Genomic DNA, 15,044 nt, shown 5'->3' with positions numbered 1-15,044 from the left:
TCTCCTATATCAAAATGACCTAATAAACTGACTTATGTACCCTTTACAAAACAATATACCTTATGTCAGCTTACAACACGTTACAAAAGATATTCAATGTCGGCTCTATACAATAATTACAAATTAATTTTATAAATGAAACCTTTTCTGGATCCCAGACTAATGTCAACTTCACTGAAGTGTAGGATGTCGGTGTTGGTGTCTGTGTCGGTATCAGTCAGTATCTGCCTTCTACAGAATCTTGTTGCCATCAATGACAACATATGAATCCAATGAGTGTCAATTATCAACACTTAAGGCCTATAAACAATGGAAGACTCCAAAATTTGGAACAAGTCAGACTTTTAAAGTTTACTATGAGGATAGACCTAAATAGTCATCATTTGTTTGTCATTATCAGACAACTCCATATAGTAAGTAATAGTACATTTGTCATAACAATCATGGTTCTTTAAAATAAATACAAAGTGAGAGACAATTGCACTTAACAAAAGAAAACTTCCAAACTGTAATTGTCACTATTTTTGGGATAGTTTGACAATGGCCTTCAAATCAGAGACTAAAACAACATACAAAATTTCTTGTCAAGTGACTGTAGAGGAATGTTTGGATTACTCATAATATTATGTCAACCTCAAGTGCCAATTGGAATCATCAAATAGGTTTGTAATTAAACATATTAGAACAGTTGGATAGGGCATCAAACCATATACCCATTGGTTGACCACAAATTAAGGTGACGCCAACCATATACCAATCGTTGGAAACAAGTTGACTTTAAGCGTTCAATGAAATATCGTCGGACTAGCAACAAACATTATTGTTCGTTGAAATTTTGATGAACATCAGAGACCAATTTAAAAATAAAAATAAAAATCTCACACTAAATTGAAAGGCACATGTTATCACAAAATCTTGCACTCTTGTTGAGCTATCAACTCAGCAACCTTGTGAAACATGGAAACAACCCCGAAGTGTCAGACCTTGCACAAGGGGGTTGAATCTTCGGAGAAGGCCGACTTCCTTCTCAATCCAGGTGCAGGTGTTGAACCAAATCAACACTTCAAAACTAACTCCTAGACTTATCCTAGTAATTTTGCAAAGGTAAAGGGAAGAGAAAATACTTGAAATAAAAGGAGGTGATGCACCAAGATAAGAGATTGTTCCTCTCCCCACTCGAAATGGCACAAGGAATCAACTAAAATACCCAAGAGATGCACAACTTTAGTTGCATAAGTGACTCAAACGCATGTATGGAGGTTGGAATTTTGCTTAGTGTCAAGAGGGGAGAAGGATTCCTACAAGTCACACTCAGAAAATTAGTCAACACAACATATATATAGATAAGAGTCACAACATACACCTATGATGAAGATAAGAAAGCATACACAACATACATAAGTTGAAAGAAGGCAAGAATGGTGATCTTTAATTAATCATAAGGCCAAATGCCAATCTTACAGTTGCAGAAATGCAAAAGATTACGAGTCTTCAAGAGAAGAGAAAAGCATAAGAAAGCTCAAGGCAGCAGGGAGAGAACCCTTTACAATGAGGCTTAATAGCCTTATATAGAAAAATGGGTTACAATGGTGATCATGACCCCTGCATGTCAGTCTGGAAGTGCAGGGAAGTGCATGCACTTGGCTTGTACATGCAAGCAACCTAGCCATACCCACAAAGGGAAACACTAAGAAGGTGGATTGACTGACCTTCCAAAGTCAGAGTATGAAGTCATGACACAAGTCACCAAGCATGGCCCCATACCTCCCTTGATGGAAAACCTGCCAAACACATTAAATGCACCCTTGTGGCTCCACAAAAAAAGTGCATAAGTCACCAAAACTGTCAAAGTATTTAAAGCCTTGAGTGTCGATCATGCCATCTGGAAGTGTTGAAAGTCGGAAGTAGGCTTGGAAGACTTCAAAGACGGGACTCTCAAAGTGAGGAAGACAAGGGAAGGAGCAAGGAACTTTGGAACCTCGGGGTTCCGAGATAGGAGAAAGGAGGGCTAGGAAAGGAACTTTGGAACCTCAGGGTTTTGGAGTTCCGAAGGAACTAGGGAGAGAAGGAAAAAGGGGAAGGAACTTTGGAACCTCGGGGTTCCGACGTTTCGAGGAACTGCTCAAAGGAACTTTGGAACCTTGGGGTTCCGGAGTTCCAGGATAGAGAGGGAAAGGATTAAAGAGAGAAGGGGAACTTTGGAGACCGAAGTCACCATAGTTGGACAAGGAACTTGGAAACCTGGGGGTTCCAGAGTTCTGGGATAGAAGGACAAGGAACTTGGGAACCTGGGGGTTTCGGAGTTCCGGGGTAGAAGAACAAGGAACTTGGGAACCTAGAGGGTTCTAGAGTTCTAGGGTAAAAGAACAAGGAACTTGGGAATCTGGGGGTTCTGGGGTAGCAACTTGGGAACCTGGGGGTTCCGGAGTTTCGAGCTAGGAACTTGGAAACCTGGGGGTTTTGGAGTTCTGGGGTTGAAGACTTAGGAACTTGGGAACCTAGGGGTTCCAAAGTTCTGGGGTAGAAGAACAAGGAACTTGGGAACCTGGGGGTTTTGGATAATAAGAACAAGGAACTTGGGAACTTGGGGGTTTTAGAGTTCCGAGGTAAAAGAACAAGGAACTTGGGAACCTAGGGGTTCCAGGGTAGGAACTAGGGAACCTGGGGGTTCCGGAGTTCCGGGCTAGGAACTTGGGAACATGGGGGTTCTGGATTTCCAGGCTGTTCTGGAGTTTCGAGGTTGAAGACTTAGTGTAGTACCCCTGCCCTAATCAATTTCTAATCTCGGTTTAATCTTAGTTAGTTTATCATAATATAATGATTATAGTCAGGTGTTTTGATTTAGTGCATAGCTATTAATGTGGTTTTTGCACCAGTTTGTATGCAAGTTGTTTAGTGTTCCTATTTCGCAGTATTAATATCGGGCTAATGCTTTCATTAAGTTTATATATGTATGCATGTATGACTCTTAGTTGCAAGAGATTTCAAGTACAACGCCGCATGAGTGCGAGGTTTGTCTTCACCTGGATTTGCAGGTTTGAGTGTACCTCTTTAATCCTTAGAGTTGGATTAGGTGGTCGTAAGACCCTAGTTGACCATAGTCATGCTCAAGTAAGCATCGCCAGTCATCGTCGGTATTCCCTTTTGGTTGGGTTTGTGAGTCGTCTGTCTGATTGACCTTCTTGGTTTGCGTGTTTGGTGTGTGTGGTTAAATTGAGTAATTAGTCCTTAGTACTTAATTTGATTAAATATGTGTTTGCGCATTAAAGATTAATGGACTAAATTAAACAGGATTTCTTTATGTGATTTATCGTTAATTTGAATTGCTCAATTTAAATTGGGAGCAAGTTCAATTAAATAGTTAATTTTAAATATTAAATGCTTTATGTTTATGCTTATGAAATGAAAGATTTAAATTTAATTGAAATAGAATTAATTTTATCTTCTTGGCATTTTGGAAATAGAAAGGTTAGTTTCAGTTAATTGAGGAAATCAATTTTTAAATTGAAAAGCAAGTTAATTTGTTGATATAGTTGGAAAATAAAGATTTTTGTGATTTATTTTAAATAAAAATTTTAAATCCAAAAATGAGATTTTTGGTCAAACTTCTCCCATTTAACCTAGACTTTTGGAAAATATTGGGGATTGAATTGTTTTTGGAGAAAAATATTTTTGGAGAATATTTTGGATGCAAAAATTGGGGGTTTTGGGAGGAAGAAGGTTTTTGGAGCTTGTAGGTTGGGCTCTCCTTCAAATCTCTTCCAAGATTGCGTATGGAGGTAGGAATTACCTTATTTGTCTTCCTTGTTGCCAAAGAAATGGACTGTTGGTTGAAAGGAAAATGCTTGTTGTTAAAATAAATAAATTTTTCAAATTGATTTTAGAATTAATTTGGATTTGTGGGTTTAGAACTATGCTCATTAGCTTGTGTTCTTCAAGAAAAAAAAATATATAATATGGTTGAATCATTGTGATGAAAGTGGTCCCTTTGTGCCCAAATATGGGTTTTGTTGGAAAATTTATTTGGGGTTTTTGTTATTCCTCAATTTATTTTGGGTGTTTGAAACCCATTTGTGTTTGGAAGGAAGAATACCCATCAAAAAAAAATATGAAACCAAAACATATTTCATATAAACCTAATTTTATTGTAAATCGAAATTTATAAAATAAATTCGATTTGTTGTTTTGAAAAAAAAAAAAATCGAACTGTGCATGTTAAAAAAAAAAAATTGTTGGGGTTTGGAGGGCGGGGAGCGGAGCTCCACCCACCTCCTCCTCCCCCCCGCACAAGTCGCAGCCGACGGTAGCCACAGTGGCCGCAGCTCACTGCGACCCCCGCGGCGGTCGCAGTCTCTGCGTCCCTGCCGCGGTGGTCGCAGGGCGCTGCGTTCCTCGCGTGGGAGCCGCAGGTCTTGTGCCCACCGCGGTGGCGCCACTGCGGCTAGGGCACGACCGGCCCTAACCCCCGTGAAAGGGGGGGTGGGCCCGGCTCCCCATTCGCCCTATTAAAATTTCGCTTTTAAAATTTATTTTTTTAATATTTTTTTAAATCAAAAAAAAATATAACAATTTAATATTATTTAATGAGATAGTTTAATATTATTTAATGATAATGTTTTAATGTTAAATGTTATTCATTAAATTATTAATTAATGTATATAATTAATTAATGAGTAATTAATATATATGTTAATTGGTTAAATTGCATTTTGATGTATTTGCAAGGAACTAATATAGGCATTTGCAAATTAAAAAGAAAGAATAAAATCAAATATTTATTAGTTGTTAATTCTTGGAAATTAACCCCTATGTTAATAGGTTTTTGTGGAATTAAAATATTATGTTAATTCGGAAAATGTTTACCTATTTTGTTATAGCTCCTTTCTAAGGGTATATTTCCATTTTTGGAAACTATATACTTATTTGAAGAAGTGAGATTGAGTTATTTTAATTCAAAAGAGAATATCAATGATGTTTTTATTAAATGCAATATGTTAATCTGGGAATGGATTTTCTTTATTGGCTTCCCTAAATATGTATATTTCCTTGATCTGTATAGTGTAAATTGGTTCTGGAAAAGACAAATGTGTAGGATTTATTTTAAACCAGTATGTCAATGATGTTTTAATTGAAGATTAAATATCTTATTTAATTGGTTAATGGTTGTCTGATTATATTCATGTGAATTTGGTTTAAGAATTCATTGTGGCTTATTATGTGTGTTCGATGCAATGAACCTTAGAGAGTTAGAAAACCAAGAACAACCTATACCTAGATGAGGTAGATAACTGCAATCTAATATAGATCATGTAGAAAACTTGATCGACTTTTAATGTTTAAATCATTTCGGAAAAGATTGTATCTACAGATTATTACTTATGCAAGTTTAATTTCTGTATTCGCTTTTGCTTATGTAATGGCAAGCTTTGACTTGTTTGATTGGACCCTGTCGCATGGTTGATTTGGGTACCTGTTTATGTCCTCGGTTTCAAGTTGACTATTATTTTGTTGTGGTGCTGTATTGGTCATATCCTTTTTGGGGTGTCGAATGATGATTCGTGGTTGACCATAGTTGGTCAGGTCTTTGGTTAGAGTACCATCTGTAAGTGTACCTCTTTTGAGTCATGTTTGACCAAATGGTTGTTCCCTCCTTTTGAACTCCGTTCGTCTGACCATGTGTATGCCTTGGTTTTGAGTTCGTATGAATATAGTCTAGTGTCGTATGGGAAAGTGGCTTTCGATTGGGGGCCGCGCCCAAAGTGGCTGTTGGGTAACTCATTGAAAGTGAGTCTAATAAGTGATAACCTAACAGTAGATTAGAATGTAATCTCTAAGCAAGATAATTGTGCCTCACACATGGGACAAGTGCTAACACAGACTTGACATGCTATGAGAAGGCCTGAAATGGCAAACCATCATCCTTGTCTTCACGAAAGGATGTGTGGGTCCACATGAGGCTTGGATGAGCTGGAGGTACGAATTAGGTTGCCAGGGTAACCGAGTGTATGGGGCCGAAACCTATGAAGACCTGCCAGAGTAGCCATACTAGGTTGTGTGATGACACTTGTCCCTATGTTTGCGATTGGGTGTCGATGTATGGTCTTGATAGGAGCACTTTTGTGGAGTCGTCCTGTTGCTTATCCCCTTGTGAGTACCTGGTTTCATGTTAGACCTTGGGTGGTGATGACTCACTTTTGTGAATGTTCAAATGGACCTATGTATTAGATTTAATTATGTTTAGCTGGATCCTTTCCTTTTCAGGGATCATTTATGTATTTATTGACCGATGCGGTCGTTTGTATATTGATTATGTTTCACCTTGATGGCCGGATTGTAAATTCTGAGAACCTCATGTATTCTTAACTTTATTAATTATCAGAGGGGTTTTGCAGTTGAGCAGACCCATAGATGTAGCCCTTTAGGGGTGAACTCCGAGATCATTATGGTGTTATGTGATGTTATTCTCTTATGTTTCCCTTATTCAACTTTATCATGTATGAATGGCTTCTTGTTGGAATGTATAAGTGGATAAGATGAAATTAACTTTAAATGCTTATATGCAATCCTCTCTTGAAAGCAGTAAATTGGAATATGAAAGAATGTAGCTTAGGATATTGGATTATATTCAGTTGTTGTTAAGGAAATTAAATATGCATGGAAAGATCTCATATGTTTATGATGAAATTCTAGTGTGTTAGAATATTAGATGCATGGATTATATTTTAATGAAAAGATTGAACGAAAGATATGAATGAATCATAATGGATAAACATTAGCATGTGGATTATATTTTCATCTATCTAAAAGAAATTATCCTGATTAAGAATTATCTCGTTATTAAGATAATCAGCTTATTGGATTAATTGTGTGAGTTAAGTGAATTGTGAAATTTAAGTAATCACGTTGGGAAACTTTGTAGGTGTTAGTTGTTGTCTTCCGCTATGTAATCTGAATTTTGATATCTCGTTGTATCTTAATGTTGTGTTTATCTTTAAAAAATAAAATTATTGCACTCTATTCTTGTGTTATTGCTTAATCCCTTCGGGGTTTCCTAGCGGGGCATTACACTTAGTAAATTGGGAACCTGGGGGTTCTCGAGTTCCGGGGAAGGAGAACAGAAGAAAAGATCGGGGTTTCCTAGCGGGGCATTACACTTAGTAAATTGGGAACCTGGGGGTTCTCGAGTTCCGGGGAAGGAGAACAGAAGAAAAACTAAGGAAGGAAGGGAACTTCAGAAACTTGGAGTTCTAGAGAAGGAAAGAAAGAGGCTAAGGCAAAGAAACTCGAAACCTCGAGGTTCCGAAGAAGAGAAAGAGAGGGCCAAGGAACTTTCGACAAGGGAACTGTTACCATTTTTCACCTGCAGCTCAAATTGGTAGAATTGTTTCAACTGATGGTTTTTCTTATGATAAGAAGTGCAAATTTATTTATGTTTTAAGAGCCATTGCATTGTTGGAGTTTGAATGAGAGGTTTTTTTTTATGATGCAGTGTAGTTTTGAAAATGACTGCATTCATTCATCCTTTAGGTGCTTATGAACAAGAGAAAAGATATTCCAAATAGAAGGTGGTTGTTTAACAAGGTTCATAATGCACAAGATTGCAAGAAAAAAAATGCATAGAATGTTCATTCAAAGAGAAATGAAATGTGCCCCACACAAGCCGTGGGAATGACTAACCACTTTGAGTACACATAAGATCTAAGCTATGCAACTGAAGATAGAGTAAGCAAAACATATAATGAAAGATCATATCCTTCATTGCTTGGTCAAGGTTGTGATGTTGATTCATCTTCAGCCCTACAGCTTGCTCCTTGTCTCTTGATTCCTCGTGCACCTCAAGATGTTTAGATTGTTAGAGCTCAGGATATGAAATCTCATCATATGTTATCGATAGCTGAATAGCTTAAATTTACGAGCTATCAATCTAATCCAGTCACAACATCAAGAACAGAAAGGCATCATCATCAAAAGGAAATCTAAAAGATTGTTATTTTTGCTAACATTGTTTGCTTCATGTGCAGGAACAGGTACACTTGTTGCAAAAAATTAATTATGCAGGCGATCATGATCAAATTATGCTTGTGGGGTAAAATGAGGCTCCCACAAGGGTTGAGCCCAACATGCAAGATTGTTGACTATGTTGTTTTGCTCATATGACATTATGACGCAATCAAAAACAAACTTTGAAATTCACATAAGTGGGGTTTACTCCACTGATATAAATGACAAGTGGACATTAAATGGCACCATAGTATCATATAAGCAAAAACCAAGAAATTATAATGGTGCTACCTACAGAACAATGATATGCAAGGAAACAGATCTGATCTAATATGTGATAAAGGAATGCACAATTTACAAATTTATGGGTCTTCTCTTCACCACAAATCACTATCAACAGTAGTATGTTTTGTTTTGATGAGTTTTGAAGATGAAAAAACAGAAGTTCTTTTCACAGGATGGAGATAAGAAAAATATTCATAGTTTGCAAAGAATTGTCACAGCCTACAGGATAAATATTATGACTATTAAAGATAAAATTGTAGAGATATCAGCATTATTCACAAATTGCAATAAACATATATCTGCTACGTATAGACACATAAAGTATGCGATGTGTTTTCATAGAGAAGTCTGAGATATTAAATAATAGCAAAGTTAAAGACTTTGAGTTTATATTTATCATGTTGCAGAAGATAGAACTCACAAAGAGCTTCAAGTAAAGATGCAAAGGTGTGGAAACAGAGCTATATGTTTCTTACCATGGTGGCCTTCCTTTTTCCTCAAGCTTTCAAGCCGTAAAAACTAAGTTTAAAGTCAGAACGCAAGTGTTAAAGGCAGCCTGCAAACAAATACATGGCTCAAAAAGATGAAGGAGCCCACAATAAGACTTCGAATTTCTGCAAATATCAAGAAAAAGAAAGCAAAATATACTTCCAGCCATTAAATTGACCCAGTTACCTGTGCAAAATTTCCAGAAAAGCTCCATCTAAACCCCACGCAGATTACCATGGCGGCACCCAAGCAAGATGAGCAAAGAAAAATGAATTGCATATGAGTTAGGGTTATCTTTGATATAAGGCATTGCTTGGCCTTTATTTTCTTTCTTAGCTTCATTGAATGCTCTCCTTTTGATTTTTTGTAATTAATATTTGCATTTAAAAAAACAATAAAGTATCAATGAAGTGATAAATTTATCACTTAATTGTTATTTTGCTTTTAGATGTAAATATTAATTAAAGGATGAAGAAATATTTTTCTTATGAATTGCATTAAGCCAATTGTAAAATATCAACTATGTGAGATTAATAATTATTATAGTTGATATTATTAATAATGCAATAAGTCATAGGTTGATTTGTTGAAAAAATCCAAATCAAGAGATAGGATTGCCTTTTGGGGAAAATTAGGAAGTTGCAGGATTTGTAAAACAATGTTAAGATAATATTTCTATAAATTATCTTAATATCTGATATTTTAAAAAAGGAAATTGCAGTCAGGAAAATGTGAGGAGAAGATTTAGTTTCCTTTTTTGGTCTTGGGCGGATTTTGGAAAGAAAGGTAAAAAACTGAGATTTCCTTTTCAGTTTTTGACAGATATGCTTGTTTTTGTGGAGTTTTTTTTAATCAACTTGCTTAGAGGGAAAGTTTCCTTTCTAGGCATCATTGATTGGATGGTTTTTGGGGCCTAATTTGTAGGTTTTTTGGGTGAATCCAGGATTCACAGGGGTATATGTTTTGAGAAGTTTTTCATTGAAGGGGGTTCAAACCATTTTGCATTTTTAGGCCTTGTAATTTTTCCAGATTCTGGGCAAGAAGGTTTTGGTTTGTAATAGAGAGATACAAATATATGACAGATTTTCATGCTTGAGAGATCAATAATACTGTTAGAGCCTTCCCATTTTTCTCTGATTATTAGTGTGTTGGTTTGTGCAAAGCGGCTTGTGGAAATCATTTATCTTCCGTGATGTTGTGTTTATTTCAAAACATCTTTATACAGATAAGCATGTGTATTTTGCAGGTTATAAGTTGTATTGAAATATAGGTTTTTGGAGTTGTGAAGAAATCATATTCTTCTTTCTTAGAAATTTTTTATTTTCTTCAATCTTCGTATAAATTAATGATGCAAGGTCATATGGCAGTGAGTTGTGTTTGTAAGAAGTTAAATTGAGCATCAGGTTGTAAAAGCTTCTATCATGCACGTTTAGTAATGATTTTTGGTGCATCACCTTATAGGATTGTAGTTTGCATTTGCATGTTCCCTTCTTACCCTTTTCCTTGAAAGAAAGTTAGTTCAGGTGAAGTACCGAGGAAGCCGGCCTTCTCCGGAGATCCACTCTCTCTATAGATTTCCCACAATCTGAGAGTGTTTCCATGTTCAATAAGATAGCTAAAATTTATATTTGCTAAGGGTGCAATCCTGATTGATAACAGGAACACTTCAAACCATGATTTCACTGCTTTTCTCCTTGATCAACTGGGCAACTTTGGTCCATGGTACATATCTCTGATTGGTTCTCACTGATGGATCAAGGGTGTCATAAAATGACAACATTTTTGGCAATTTTTGTGGGATGCTTACCTGCTAACATAAAGTCCAGAAGCCTTAAGCATCCATTGGGAACTGAGTCATGGAAGACCCAAACATGTGTGTGTCGTCACTTGGAGGAAAACTGAAAACTAGAGCATACACTCTCTTAAGGAGAATGTGGCATGTGCATAAGCACTTATGAAAGCAAATCGACCTCTAGTCTAATATTTACATAGTCATTGTTTCAACTTGAATTTCATCATCCAGATGCTACCTGTAACAAATTAGTTTCACAAAATACCAATGGAAATACTACAGGAAATCCAAACCCAACCAATGAAACTACATGAAATACATATGAAATAAAAATACTAATATTACCTTCATGGTTTATGTCTCATTGTGTCCTAACTCCACTGTTCTTGGTTGCAGATGGTGTGCTCTCAGACAATGCACTAATAGCTTCCAAGATGGCATATGAAGAATGGACTAATAACTGATAGTTCACAAATGCTATGATATGCAATACTATATGATTATGCTAAAATGATTATACTAAATGATAATTGTTATTTGCTTCAAGATTAAAACTCACGAATGCATAAGTTTTATAAATGATTTGCTTGAAAATGCACTTGAAGTCTAACTCTCTCTCAACTAAAGCGCTTGATTTTATAGACCTTGAGAGGATAAGATGATGTGGCTTAGATCAACAGTCATGATCAGATCTACAGATTTGGATGGTTGTGAGCAAGGGTGAAGGTTGAGAGAAAGGGGGAAGGAGAAGACAAGTGTCACTCATCTCACCTTGACTGGGTTGCTAACTGAGGGAATCTAGGGATGGTTGGAGAAGATTTAGGCATGAGAGAACAAGTGGACTCAAGTCCTTCCTAAGATGTAGGGGGTGTTGGAGAGAATATAGAAGATGGTTATGAAATATGTGTACGTACACAATATTCATTGAATTTGGTGGCTGAAGATAAATGATAATTAATATTTAAGAAATATTAATTTCCTTAGCCACATGATGGATGAGTTGGAAAATGGAAGATGAAGTGGAGATGGAAGGTGAGTTGGATAAGAAAGATTAAATAATTTAAGAAATTATTTAATATTTGAGACTATAGGATAGGAGAATAACTATTAAATATTAGATATTTAATTGATTGGAGGAGATAATTAAATATTAGATATTTAATTAACTTGGTTAAAAAGATAATTAAATATTAGATATTTACTTATTTAGAGGAATGGAATAGATAAATTAATTAATAGAAAGACACGAAAATGAATTAAATAAATTAATCTTTTCAAATTAACTATTTAATAGAAGAATAACTATTAAATAAATATATCATATTTATTTAATTGCTCACAACCAATTTTATGTGTATACATTTTGCCCCTCTTTGAAATAATGTCAAGACAACATTGTTTCAAAGATTAAATCAAGTCTCGATAGTGCGCCTGACAAAGATTAAAAATCTTGATTGTGTGCCCCCTTAGGAGATTTATCGTGAAATTATTGAAAACTTTAGTTTGAACAATGGGTCTCATGATAATTGATAAAAAGTTTGTCAATTAAATTCATTTGTAAAAAAACAAATTAAATTGCCCAATTGAATAGCATTAATTACTCTTTCAAATAGAAGATATAAAATTAACCAAGGTTAATTTTAATTTCATTGTTATCCTTGTCAACTTGTGAAGAAAATTGTCTTGGTGAGGTGGCGAAATGGTGATTCCTATGGAGAACCATCAATTTGAGCGTGTTCGACGATATCAGCGACCTCCTGAGTATGGGTTGCCAGTATGTATCTTATTTTGAGCTTTTGTTTCAACTTGTCATGCAATTTTTCATGTTTTTAGGCGCATTTTTGAATTTTGAATTTTTTTTTCGATTTTCGGTATTTAGTTAGTGCTTTTGCATTTAGATTTAGCACATATGCAATTAGGTTTAGTGCATTTTCTCATGATAGTGCTTATGCTCATTTTTGTAGCGCATATGCATAGGTTACCGCTTATGAATTGTTTGTTAGCACATATGCATTGTGTGATAGCGCTTTTGCATGTTTTGCGCATACGTGCTTAGGGTTAGCGCGTTTTTTGAAAAAGTTAGCACATATGCTTTGTTTAGCGCTTATGTTCAATAAGATAGCACATATGTTCTAAATTGATGTTTTTGATAGATGCAAAAGCCAAAAAAACACTTTGTTGATTAGATTTAACTTGTTTGATGTGCGTGTATGATGAATAGGGACTTGATTGATTGATTGATTGATTGATGTTGTTGGAAAGATCGATTTGATTTGTTTTGATAGATTATCTCTAAGAAATCGATTTAGTTTCTGATGTAAGAGCTTAGCAGAATTTTGATTGAACTCAGTGATTGATAGAAAACCATGATTGATAGGTTAAAATGATTTGATAGCTTAAGTTGCTTCAGTTTGATTTGATTGATTTGATAGAGTAAGTTGCTTCAGTTTGATTTTATTGATTTAATAGCATAAGTTGCTTCAGTTTGATTTGATTGATTTGATAGTGTAAGTTGCTTCTGTTTGATTTGATAGATAGATAAGTGATGATTGATCTAATTCTCTTGGTAAAATAGGAGAAACTTGATGTTCTCCAGTGTTGGGAGAAATTCCCGGTAATACGTCATTTAGTGTCAAAGTTGACACAGGAAGAGGTGAGACATATAGATGCCTGCGGTTTACGCCACCTGTTGTATATGCCTGAGATTACGCATAATAGAGGATTGTTGGTGGCGTTATCCGAGAGATGGCATAGTGAGTATAACACTTTCCACCTGCCCACGAGTGAGATTAGTGTGACAATCGAGGATGTCTATAGGATTCTGCACATCCCAATGACTGGCGAGTTAGTGCAGTATGATTTTTAGGATCATGTTGAGACAGAGGCTTGTAGAGCCGTTTTTGCTTAGGAGAGCATCTCTAGAGGAGAGATCCGATGGGAGGATATGGTTATGTATTATGAGACTTTCCCTGTGATTCTTGCTAGTTTGATTGGAGGATTTATTTGTCCTGATAGGTGATCACGAGGTTTTGTTGTTGGATGGGGTGAGATTCTTCAGAGTATGATGCAGCATCAGACTCGATATGCTTGGGGTGTTTGTATGTTGGCTCATTTATATCATGATCTTCATCAAGTGGTGTATGATGAGAGTGCTAGTTTGTCTACATGATGCACACTTTTGCAGATCAGGTGATGGGAGCACATTGCTATTACTCGATCTATCCATCACAGAGTTCATGGAGAGAGGTAACCATATGTGTATCTATATGTAGGTATCCTTACTCAGCATAAGCGGGGTAAGATGGAGTATTGGCTTTGGGTGCTTGATTCATTGGATAGCATTACTTGGAGACCATATGTTTATTGTGAGCCTTGGATGGATGATGCACAAACATTACCATTTATTATGTAAAGTAGATATCTCATTAGTTGGACTCCTTTCATTATTAAGCGATAGTTGATTAGTCGCATTCTTAGACAGTTTGGTATCATTTAGCCTATGCCTACTGGTGTGACGATATATGCTCAACGATACAAAGATAGGCGAGATTGGGGACCTTCTTTGTCATTTGAGATTTCTCGCGCAGAGTTTCTTACTAATCCGAGAGTGGCTTATGATATGAGATTGCACATTCTTGATCCTGGTGTTACTGCAGAGTATGCTCAGTATATACTAGCACATCCATGTCCTCCTATTAGTGATCTAGCAGATCCTCCTCCCAACTCAAGATATGAGGATGACGATTCAGATGATCCAGTTTTTAGGAGACAGAGACGGAGATGAGAGCTTAGAGTTATTCAGGAGGCTAGGGGAGATGGAGATGGAGACGAGAGCTTAGAGCTGCTTAGGAGGCTGGAGACCATGTGTCGATTGAGAGTCTGTGGAGGACCCTTTGGACCAGTGGGCAGGATTGGGAGACCACGTCCTATGGGTGGGAGAGATTTTGGACAGATTGGGAGGGATACTAGCAAGGCAGGGATGAGATCACCGAGAGGGTTGCCATTGACAGGAGGAGGTAGGATGACTGGACTGGATGGGGGTTGCAGGAGAGGCATTGATTTTGGTCAGATTCAGCTAGACCCTAGGGTTATTGTAGCTCATGGTGGAGAGGATGAGGATTCAGAGGATAAAGTTCTACTTATTAGACGACGGGTTCTAAGAGCTACTCGGACCGAGATTCCAGCAGGTGGATAGGGAGGTGGTGATGAGGGGATTGGGGTTCATGTACCACAGTACATGAAGGATTTGCCAGAGAAGGATGCACCAGAGCATGATATGCCAGAGCAGGAGACCATTGATAGTCTTAGAGCACAGATTGATCAGCTTCGAGCACAGGTACAAACTTTCATGGCTGAGAGGGATAGAGTTGTTAGGAGACAATAGGATACTCAAGGACTTCTTGATCATATTCAGCAGGTTGGATCGGGTACTCTCTTAGCTGACACTGTTAGAGCACTAGTTTGGGTCGGGAAGGAG

At 36.7% G+C, this 15,044-nt stretch overlaps 1 long non-coding RNA gene across 1 annotated transcript; it reads right to left on the bottom strand.

Moving 5' to 3' along the window:
* Nucleotides 1-7,562: 7,562 nt before the first annotated feature.
* LOC131039968 (uncharacterized) lies at nt 7,563-9,070 on the bottom strand. The gene is made up of 3 exons (XR_009104739.2): nt 8,962-9,070; nt 8,763-8,842; nt 7,563-7,834 (listed from the first exon to the last, which is right to left on the bottom strand). It is a non-coding gene; the product is annotated as an uncharacterized LOC131039968 (long non-coding RNA).
* Between the last annotated feature and the right edge of the window lie 5,974 nt (nt 9,071-15,044).

Source organism: Cryptomeria japonica, chromosome 9 (assembly GCF_030272615.1).
Source record: "Cryptomeria japonica chromosome 9, Sugi_1.0, whole genome shotgun sequence".
Classification (NCBI taxonomy): domain Eukaryota; kingdom Viridiplantae; phylum Streptophyta; class Pinopsida; order Cupressales; family Cupressaceae; genus Cryptomeria; species Cryptomeria japonica.
The sequence above is the reverse complement of the archived record's forward strand: the minus strand, read 5'-3'. Positions and strand labels throughout refer to the sequence as shown.